Below are 10,545 nucleotides of genomic sequence, written 5' to 3'. Positions count from 1 at the left end.
CTGCCTCAACTTCCCAAGCAGTAAGACTATGGGTGTGCATAGTCTTGACACCAGTTCCAGAGCAATAGTACATGTTTTGCTAGGGACTGTGTTGTTATCATTATAGTACTTTTCACTTTTTCATATATGAAATTGTAATTTTCATCAACCATAGAAAATTTGTAGTCACTACTTCTTCAGAGACATTTTGCCTTCTTTCAACAACTTCAATGAAACATTTCAGGCTGCTTTAACTTGTCTTACAGTTAACTGATGGCTATTTATTTTTTAATTATTTTTCTCCCTTAATCATTTTATATAGTTTTATTGCTATTATCCCTACATTTATTACCATTTTAATATATAACATGTAATAAGTCAATCGATGTTTTTCATCTCAAATATTGTAGATTTTCTCTACAAATTTTATTTGGGTCTTCTAAAACATCTTCTATGCTTTGCTTGATTTTTTCCCCATAGTTTTATTGATAAACAAATAGCAATGAGACAGTTTCAAATTAAATCGGTAGGACAGTTTCAATAATTAACACACTGCATATATTCTTCTTAGTGGTTAATTGCTGTTCAAGATGCGGACTTGATATCCTATTTACAAACACCATTAGAACAAATCCCTCTATTCATTAAGAGAATGTAACTATATATCTATCCCAATCACTTTGAATACACAGATACAAAATGGACATTCATCTGTATACCCTTTTTTTGTTAAGTTCCGTTAGTTGAATATTACAGGTGTGTAAACTCAGCAAAATATTCTAAAAGAGTTCAGTATCCCATAATACTATTGGGTCTTCCGCTTAACCGGCAATGTCAGAAATTGTTTACCTCAGTCGCCTACAGCTCAACATAACAGCTTGGTTTTATTTCTTATATTACGTTTTTATACTTTCCTTCTGGATGGTTAAGACCAAGGTAAAGCAGGACCTATCAACAAGCGTTGTTTGTTTGATGTTTTGAAATACAAATATTCATTGTTTAATGCCCACCTTTTTTACAACTATTCAGACTTATGGCTGAGGTGACCTGTTTAGACTTATGCCATAACTTAGTCTTATGATCTGTCTTTTTTTGCACTGTTCTGTACATCTTGTTTATAGAGCCTCAATATTATTTTTGGTACATTGCACCTTATTTATACAGTCCTGTAAATTTGCTGATTGTTTATACAGTACTGTAGTTTTACGTTCTTTTAAACATTTCAGTACTGCATATGAGTTATGCAAATAAAAGCAAAATCATCAAGTTGGAGCTTCCTTTGAACTTTACTTTGTTCTCAATAGTAAATGTATATAATACACACGATTCTTCATTAAGGATCAATTCAATGACTTTGTAGCAGAAATATAACTTGTTGTTAAATAATGAATATTTGCATGCAGTTCATTATTTTAAAAGTATTCTCACCCTTTTGTGCCATACACCCTTATGTGCCATACAGACCATATTTTTTTTTAATCTATGGTAACTAAAACAATTGTATACACATTCCTCAGAATATTTGAGTGGATATCAAATACAAATTTTATTTTGGTGGATCCTGGATAATTTTGTTTTATTTCAAATACCCTTGAAGGTTTTTATTTTTCTGGACTAAGGTTAAGTTATTTGGAATAAGTTTGATCTTTTGGGAACTTGAATTGAAAATTTTACAGACAAGAGAAAAATACTGTCAAATCTAGGCTAATTGTTCCACAAACCTAAAGAAAAATCTTTTTGATTACAAACCTCACTATCTCTTGTATTATGACTTTTTTTTGTCTGACTAGGGGATAAAAGACCTATGTTCAGCTTTGTGTGAATATCACATACCATCATTTCTAATTTTTTGATAGTTATGTCTCTAGTATTGTCTAACTTTTAAATACAACTGTACTTATCAATGTCAGTTCAATAATTCAGGAATACCTTCTATGGATCTCTAAAGTGCTTTTCTCTTTATAGATCTTTATCTCTTGTACTCTATTTTGAAAATACAAGGCTGCCTGTGTCTCTAGTTTCTGTTGTTTTTCTCATTCTGGCATTGGCCAAGTTTCACATGTATGTCCCTGAAGCATGCTGCTGGTCATAATTCTTTCAATATAGTGAGTTGGAGAAATCAAAGGCCTCACCTAGTTTTATCATTACCTTTCACATGTCACGATTTTTCATTGCCTGTTATACAGTGTCTCCATCATTATTATTTTATATATTCTATATTTTGTATGATTCACTACAGAGGGAGCTTACATCCAGTCCCTGCTTCTTCAACTTGGTTGAAAACAGAAACCTGATTGTGCTAGTTTCATTTTTAAATGACACTGAATTGGCTGATTGTTGCATTAACTATTTTTCATATAATGAAAACTTACTAAATTACATATTTGCCTCTGTATACAGCTGCTATAGAATATCAAACATTTTATTTTATGTGATTACTGTATCATTTAATAATTAATTTTCAAATACTGCAATTCAAAATTTTGGTATTCTAATCATTGATTTTTGATCAAATAATGAGTCATGAATTTTCTTTCTTTTTCTCTGCTTTAGAGATATTATTTCATGCTTAGTACAAAAATAGAGCACAGTCACGTTAACATTTCATGAACCATTACACTGACTACATAAAATTCACTTTTTTAAACATATTCAAGTCCAAGATAACTTTTTGAAATACTGTGTATATTCCTTCTCCAAATGTTTATCTTCAGAAGCTCTACTTATTTTCACAAGTAAGTTTCTGGCAATCCTGTTGGAAGACTTCTTTCTTTCTCATATAAATATTAGCCATTTCCATTATAAAACATTACTTGTGCATGTTTAGCTTAAAGCTCTGACTGATTGAAGTGAGTCAGCATATGAAGGACCGCAAGCAATGGTGGTTGGTTCAAGGAAGGGTGATACAAATCACTTTAAATTAATGAAGTTTACTTCGTTACTTTCCTTCAGAAAGGATTTGTGATCTTGCCTTTGATAGCATAGATGCACAATTTCTGCAGCCATTTTTTGGTGATGCTGGGAATATTTGAGATTGATAGATATAGAAATTTTATTATAGACTTAGAATATTTAAAACATGATGGAATGTGGAACTGAACTGAAAGAGAAATATATATGTGTGATATGAATTTAATTTGGTGATAGAGTTTGGTAGCAACCAAGTCAATCTTGAACTTTTTAGTAATTGAAGTCAATAATGGCTTTCATTTTTTCTCTTTTTCTTAAGTGAACTTGAATTGGATTTTTTATTAGATGCAAATAAAAGCATGTAAATATAGACCTGGACTGATGATTGAAATGATTATCATGTTTGCCATAGGCATTAGAGGATAATTATGGCTACCTGAAATTTTTTTTCCTGTATTTTAGGGAAGGGTCTACAGGGTATTCAGGCTCTCACTACTACATCAGACTTACAGTGATCTGCCTGTTCACAGCCTCCTAAAACCTGGGATTACAAGTGGGTGCCACCATGCCCAGTCTCAATTGCTGTCTCTAAGTGCTCCATGGGTGCGCCAGCACTGAGGGCTGGGGATTGAACCACTGGCCCCGTGCCTGCTTGCAGGTGCTTTAATCTGCTTAGCTATTTGGCCAGCCCTTGAATTTTGTAATATATTACTCATGCTCTAATACTTAAACACTATAATTTTTTCAAATAAATTAAACGTTCTTCAAAGTCTTGCTGAGCATCTTCTGCCTTCTTTATTTAAAATGGCAAAAGCCGTGCTTGCTTCAGCAGCATATATACTAAAATTGGAAAGATGCAGTGAACATTAGAGTGGCCCCTGCACAAGGATGACATGTAAAATAGCAAAAGCTTTCATCATTTGGTTTATAAAGCCATTAGCACAATAGACGCTGCAAAGGAATAAAGAAAATAGATACCCTGATAAACAGGTTTCCTTAGAGAGAGAAGTCATATGAATTTTCTCACTGTGAAAATTAAACAAATAATTTTTATAGCATAGCATTTTGTGAGCACATTCTGATTCTGTTAAATATTTATTCAATTAGGATGATCCTTAAATATCTGGTAAAGTAATATTATATTTAAGATTCTTTAAACATTGTCTATATTTAGAATATTAATTTGAAATACACTGTAGAAAAAATATGAATTGAAAACAAAATGAACATTCTGGATAATCAGTATTTTACTGATCATTCATTTATAAACTGTTGTTTGTTTCCTTAGATTCTTCAGGGGATGAGAATTAAACCATCTACCAAAGGAAAAGAAAGAATATCTTTTGTCTCAAAAATACTTCAGAAGGGCTGGGGAGATGGCTCAGTGGAATAAGTACTTCCCTGGCAAGTGCAAGGGCCTAAGTTCAATTTCTGGTTCCGAAAAAAAAAAAAAAAAAAAAAAAAAAAAAAAAAAAAAAAACTTCAGAAAGTGCTTCAAAGTTAAATTTGTAACACTTTGTAAAGTGTTCTGTAAGAGCAGGTTGCATGTATTTCTTAAAATATATTTTATTTTACTTTCAGGCCAATCCCACATATAACAGTAAAATGGCAGAATATTCTATTGACTACTCATTGTCACACAAGTATTCTAGTTTTGGAGAATAAAAACAGAAAATCATCTAGGATAAATGGAAGCCATTCCTAGTTTTCTTTGTCCCACTATTTTCTTCATGTTTGTTCTGTTTTTCCAAAGGAGAAGTTTGTCTTGTTTACCAGAGAGTCAATCTCAAGTTTTGGAATTACTCTAAAAAGAAGAGATGCCAGGCATGTCTTAGTTTCAGGTATCATTTAAGGACATGCCTTTATAATATGAGAGGAGAGGAGAAATGATAGAGAAACATTTCAAATCTAAATTTCAGAGCACACATGCATATTTTCAAAAGCTTAATAGAAACAAACACTGTAGTGACAAAACAATGTTAAGATGCATATCAGGTACTTGATGCAAAGAGGTAATAGTAAAACTGAGTTTTCAGTAACTCTCCTAAAGAAAAAAAAAATAACATGCTGTTTTATTCTAGTATGTGTCCAAAAGATACTATTCTATGTAACCAAATAACCATTATAAAATATTGTACTAATACCACATTAAGAGTATCCTGTTAATATTTTTTCCTTAATTCATATAGATCTGACTAATATAACCTTGGCTATATGTACTCAGACTAGAAGATAGACAATTGGCAGCTAGGATAGGTAAATGAGCAAACGGAGATAAGCCCTGGGAATATTAAAATGCAAGGAGAAAGAGGTACACCGGAGTAGGTGAGCAGGAATAATTCCAGCACTCAGGAGGCTAAAGCAGGAGGATGACTGTGAATTTGAAGCCACCGTGGGCTACAAACTATGTTCAAGGCCAGCCAGAACTGCATATAAAAATTCTATCTCAAAAAAGAAGAAAAAGCACACTGAAGCATGTCACTGGATCCCAGAGAATATTTTGTGTTCCACTAACATTAAATCTCTATCTAAAAATGACAGCCCATTGTTTCAAAAGGAAAGAGCCTGGGTATCATTAGACAGGCACTGAGAATCTGGGGTACAAGCAAACTCTACTCCTGATGTAAGAAGCTGAGCCAAAAGAGGAAATCACAATGATTATCTCACTTTTGCCCACCAAGCAGAGTAGCTCAACAGAATGCGTGAAGTTAGCCATATCCTTGGCATCCTCCATCAGAGCACCTAGTGTCTAGTGCCAACATTTCTTTATTCTGTCTAATAAATTGCATTATGTCTATTCTGCATTGTTATCTTTTGACTCTTTTTTCATTGTCCCTGGGAAAAGATCACAGAGGGAAAAGAGAATTGGTTACATCTTTGGTGCCCACTGTGGGGCACATTTCTCTATGGAGAGGTACATTTGTCAGAATGATTGAACTTCACTTTTTTCTCTTTCTTAAATTCTAAGAAACATCTCTCTGTCATAGTTAAAAACTACTATAACACGGCTCTCTTGAAACCAGGAAGAGGTTTGGCAGTAAACTTCTAGTTAATCTCTACTGAACACTAGTTATAGTCGGAATGATGAACATGTGCGGATCTGGATTCCTTTCTCAGGTTGATCTCTAGTTGTGAGGAACTGGCAAAAACTTATGTGACAGTTGTAATACTCAGGATACAACTACTTTCTGGTACATGCTTGAGGGTCCTCTGGTACAAACTGGGTTTCAACAGCTCAACTGTATAGCCAGCCAGAGAAACCTCCACTTACCTATCACATTGAGCCCACACTCCTCTGCGATGTGAAAAGTAAAAACTCTCAGTGCTGTCTAGATATCCCCTTTCCTTAGTGACTTGAGGCTCTTCCAATAGAGCCCTCTCTTAAGTCTCTATTAAGAACATAGCAAAGATCTGGTCTTTTCTCTCTATGCTAGTTTGACAGACTTAATCTTTTTCAGATATGTCTTGATAGATTTACTGGGCCAGTAGGATCATAGTTCACATTCTGGCCACCCCAGATGTCCATTGACTTTGGTGTTATGACCCTTCCCAAGCAACCATGGAACCAAAACCTGGAACATCATGCCCCTGGGTTCCCCAGGAAAGTAATTTTACAACAACAATTAAGGCTGAAGGAAAGACTTTTAAGCCTTGGTCATATAATTGGAAATGAGTTCCACTGTAGCCTGAGATCTTTTTCACTTCTCACACTACTGCTAATTTAAGAACTCATAGATTAGTATCTCCTCAGTCAATATATGGGGTAGGGTTGCCTCTTAAATGTTATGTGGGTTGCTGCAAAAATAAATATAGAATCAGTTTCAACTCTTTCCTTCATAGTCCAGGAGTATGACTACTACTTCACTGGACAACAGCCATTTGAACTACTCTCCTTCTATCGGAGGCTGGGCTAAAGGATACAAATCCATCTACCAATTAGGAGGATAAGGTCATCAGTGCACCCTCCTCACATTATGTAAGTGCAACTAATGTCAACTAGGCCTTGGAGCAGGAATTTCCACCCTTGCTCTCGTGAACAGAGGGAGGCAAGAAGGAGAAAGAAAGAGTAGATATAAACTGGATGTGCTTTCATTATAACCTCTCTTATATGGAAGGAATTTTGAGATTGAAAGGACCTTTCCTGTTACTTCCCCTTGCACCCTCTAACAAAAAAAAAGTTTACTGTAATAACTCTCAATACACAGGGATGGCAGTCAAAAGAACCATTTACCATAATAACTCTAATTCAGGGGTATAACTGTCAAAGGATCATTTTACCAAAATAGCTTCAATACAAAGTGCCCCAAAGAGCCTATGCTGTGGTGATAAGGATCTCAAAATAAAGATAAACAATCAGTTTAACTCTTATTTAAATATTTTTTACTTTCACAGTGTACGATATTTTTTTTTCTTTCCCTTTCTGATTCTTATTGGTGTTAACTTATTGCAAGAGGTGTACATTATTTCCATAAAAGTATCAATTGTTAATTAAGAAAAGTTCTGGCTGTCCTACTTATAGTTATAAATCTAATACTATGTCAGAGTATTATAGATCAATTTGGTCAATACATCTAAGAGTGCACTCTAATTTAAAAATAATTGTTTCATGTGTTCTGTTTCTTGATTTTTTTCTTTTGAACTAATATAGTACTTGAAGCTACTTTATTAAAGATTTTTTTCAGCTTATATCAATTTTATTTTTATTTCCTTTTTTCCTTTGTATGTTGTGAAAAACAGACAATAAATTGACATAGAAACAGTCCAAGGCCCTCCCTGCCCTCCCTTGTGTTTCTCTTTTGGATTCTAGAGATCCTGCTTCTTCCTGGTCACCACTGCTGAGATCTTGAGGGTCAATGAGGCTGTGATTCTCACAGTAGGATGAGATATGCTGAGGACAATACAGGGAGGGTTAGTACCCAGGTGTAAGAATGAATCATAACTTGTTTCTTATTTGATATTAAACTTGCCCTTTCCATATGAGATAAATACACAATGCTCAGAGGAAGGTATACAAGTGGCAAATAGATACATGGAAAAGGGTTCTATAGCCCTTTTGAGAAGCACAAATTAAATCATCACTGACATTGCATCTCACCTAACAATGAAAGTTCATCATATCACATTAACTAACAACAAAGCCTGGAGCAGTTGTAGAGAAAAACGAACTCTACTCCATTGTTGGTCGAACTGTAAACTGAAACAAGCTCTATGGAATTTAGTGAGGAAATCACTCAAAAAAATTTCTGGGCAACCTGAAAACAGAGAGGGAGGCAAGAGCAAAGGACAAGAAGCTCCTAGTGACTCCCCTTCTTCTACCAAACTTCAGCACTGAAGAGCAAGGAGGTCAGCTATGACCTCACCAGTGGATGGGCCCACCAATGACATAGCTCCAGCATGACCTAATCACCTTCCAAGTGCACGTGACTTGGAGCTACATTTTTAAATCTAAACCATAACAAATGATGAAATGATTGGCAGAGCCTTAAGCTCAGAAAATTCCCTGGGTTTGGTGGACTAAATTCTCTTTATCCCAAGAATTTGATTATTGGGAAATATTTTCTTTCTTTCTTCTTTCCATCTTTCATGCAACATTACTACTTAAGCTCAAAGAGACAAACTATGGGCTGTTTCCCCCAGCCACCACCAAGTTCATATGTTGAAATCTCAATCCTCAATAAAATTGTAGTATTAGGAGATGGGGTCTTTGGTTGATGGTTAAGTCATGTAGACCAATCTCTTTAGAAAAGAGACTTCAGAGAGGGCCCTGCTTCTACAACTGTGAAAAATAAATTTCAGTTTCTATAATATTTAGTCTCCGTGTTTTTATAGCAGCCCAAATGGGCTGAATGGACATATGTACAAATAATTTCACTGCCCCAGAAGGAGAAATTTATCTAAACTATTTGCAAGTCTTATCTCATGAAAACAGTAGGATTAAGAGACTGGGTCCAACTCTTGAGGGTTAAACAAAATAAATAAATAAGTAAACAAATAAATAAATAAATAAAATGTTCTAAAGTATGGAAAAAGAAAAATAAATCCCATTCAACCCAGCTATTCCCCTTGTGAGAATTTTTCTTTAAAAACAAGGAAAAAAATCATACCACAGTGATATATATGCACCCATTTTTAGACCAGCAAAATTTGTCACAGCTGAATCTTGCAAACAACCTAAATGCCCATCCCTTAGAGAATGGATAAAACAGATGTGATATTTTTATACAGGGGAGTATTACTAAGCTATGAAGAAAGATAAATTTGCAACTTTTTCTTATAAATGAATGCAACTAAAAGCTATAATCATAATTGAAATAAATCCAACCCTGAGGTGTAAACATCATTTTATCTCCCTAGTGTAAGAACCTCAAAGAACAAACAAAATTTGAAAAATACAATAGATGCAGTACAACAGAAAAAAGCTAACATAAAGAATAAGCAACTGAGATGAGGAAGAGACAAAATATAGGGAAATAAAGGAAGGGAAAATTATGAAAACATATACACAGGATAGTTAAGATGATTGTACTATTAATTTATTTTTTTGTATTTTTAAGGAAGGGTCTACAGAGTGTTCAGGGTCTCACTGCTAGATCAGACTTGTAGTGATCTGGCTGTTTACAGACTCCTAAGACCTGGGATTACATGCGGTGCCACTGCGCCTAGTCTCAACTGCCATGTCACTGCAAGCCGGTGGCGGGCTAGCAGGGCAGGCCCGGAGATCGAATCCCCTGCCCCTGAACCTGCTTGCAGGCATTTTAATCCACTGAGATATTTGGCTGGCCTTTGTATCAGTTTTTTGAAGGTAGCATTTAATGTTTAGCATTTTAACTTTGAAAAATTTTAAATGCTAATATTTATAATCTAAGCAACTACATTGAAGACAGCAATGTGAAATATAACAACCATGTTTGAATGTCTTTCATCCTGTTTAATGTGTATCATCTCTAATGTTTTATCTATTATATTTATACTCTCTTTAAAATACATGTAAAAATAAAAAAGTAAAAAGGACAAGGAGAAGAAATTAAGGTTTATTGAAAGAAAGAGTTAATGTTTATTTGATCAACCTTGCATGCCTATATCTGGTAAACTGACCAACAAATTTGCTGATAACACTATATAATATAACAACCATGGTTAATTTTCTATTCTTGTTTTTAAATTCTATACAATTTTTACTATTTTATGTTGCTTTGTTATTGTCTTTGTTCTTATTTTTTCCCTCTTTAATAAAATAATAATGAACTTGTCCATGCAACCACTACTACCCTATTCCAGGAAAAGCATCATATCCTCCCTGTACAGTGGTTAATAAAATAGCTACTATCTGGAGATTCTTAGTCTCTCTTCTCAGAGAACACAGATCATCCCAGATTCCCATTTACTTGCAATTCATGTCTCTTCCACTTTTTCTTTCTCAGCATGTGCCATAATTCTGGCCATGAGATTGAAGATTTACTGCAGGGGTTTCTTATAAGTGGAGCCATAGAAAGGGTCGCTGGTATTTGTAAACTTCTGGTTCCTTTTTTCTTTCCATTAAAGAATGGTTACATAGGCTTTGAGGGACATCAAAACACATGTAATACATTGCAAAATAATTGCTGACAGGATCAAGACTTTATGGAACTTACAAATATAAGCCTTATGGACCAAAGC

General features: G+C 34.4%; 1 non-coding gene across 1 annotated transcript; it reads left to right on the top strand.

Annotated features, from left to right (window-relative positions):
- The first annotated feature begins 3,705 nt into the window (after positions 1–3,705).
- LOC111814407 lies at positions 3,706–3,812 on the top strand. Its single transcript, XR_002819408.1, has one exon. It is a non-coding gene; the product is annotated as a U6 spliceosomal RNA (small nuclear RNA).
- The last annotated feature ends 6,733 nt before the right edge of the window (positions 3,813–10,545 follow it).

The sequence above is a fragment of the Octodon degus genome, unplaced genomic scaffold (genome assembly GCF_000260255.1).
Source record: "Octodon degus isolate 3935 unplaced genomic scaffold, OctDeg1.0 scaffold00309, whole genome shotgun sequence".
In the NCBI taxonomy this organism is placed as follows: domain Eukaryota; kingdom Metazoa; phylum Chordata; class Mammalia; order Rodentia; family Octodontidae; genus Octodon; species Octodon degus.
This window is presented reverse-complemented; position numbering and strand designations above follow the sequence as displayed.